The 246-nt window shown below is 39.8% G+C and overlaps 1 protein-coding gene across 1 annotated transcript in view; it reads left to right on the top strand.

Moving 5' to 3' along the window:
* The window catches only part of LOC118332139 (sodium/hydrogen exchanger 7-like), a 5,334-nt gene that overhangs the window by 2,446 nt on the left and 2,642 nt on the right, over positions 1 to 246 (top strand). The gene's annotated exons all lie outside the window — the stretch shown is intronic.

Raw genomic sequence — 246 nt, 5'->3', positions numbered from 1 at the left:
ACAGTCCACACAACAGTATCTACATTTCAAGAGTCATTAGTTGCCTTAGAGGTTGGTAGATCCATTCCTACCTGTCTCCAATAGAAAGTGATAGAAAGTGAAGGGGGACAAAAATGCAGAGCCCTGTTTTACATAAATGAAGTGAGTGCAAAGTTACCCACTTTTTGGTACAAAATTCAGATTTCCTGTAGTGTTTTTTCCTCACTTAGCTGCAGCTGAGGGATAGTAAAACAAAGTGAGACGACT

This window comes from Morone saxatilis, unplaced genomic scaffold (genome assembly GCF_004916995.1).
Source record: "Morone saxatilis isolate NCDOM2014 unplaced genomic scaffold, NCSU_SB_2.0 Contig20, whole genome shotgun sequence".
NCBI classification, from domain to species: domain Eukaryota; kingdom Metazoa; phylum Chordata; class Actinopteri; family Moronidae; genus Morone; species Morone saxatilis.
The sequence above is the reverse complement of the archived record's forward strand: the minus strand, read 5'-3'. Positions and strand labels throughout refer to the sequence as shown.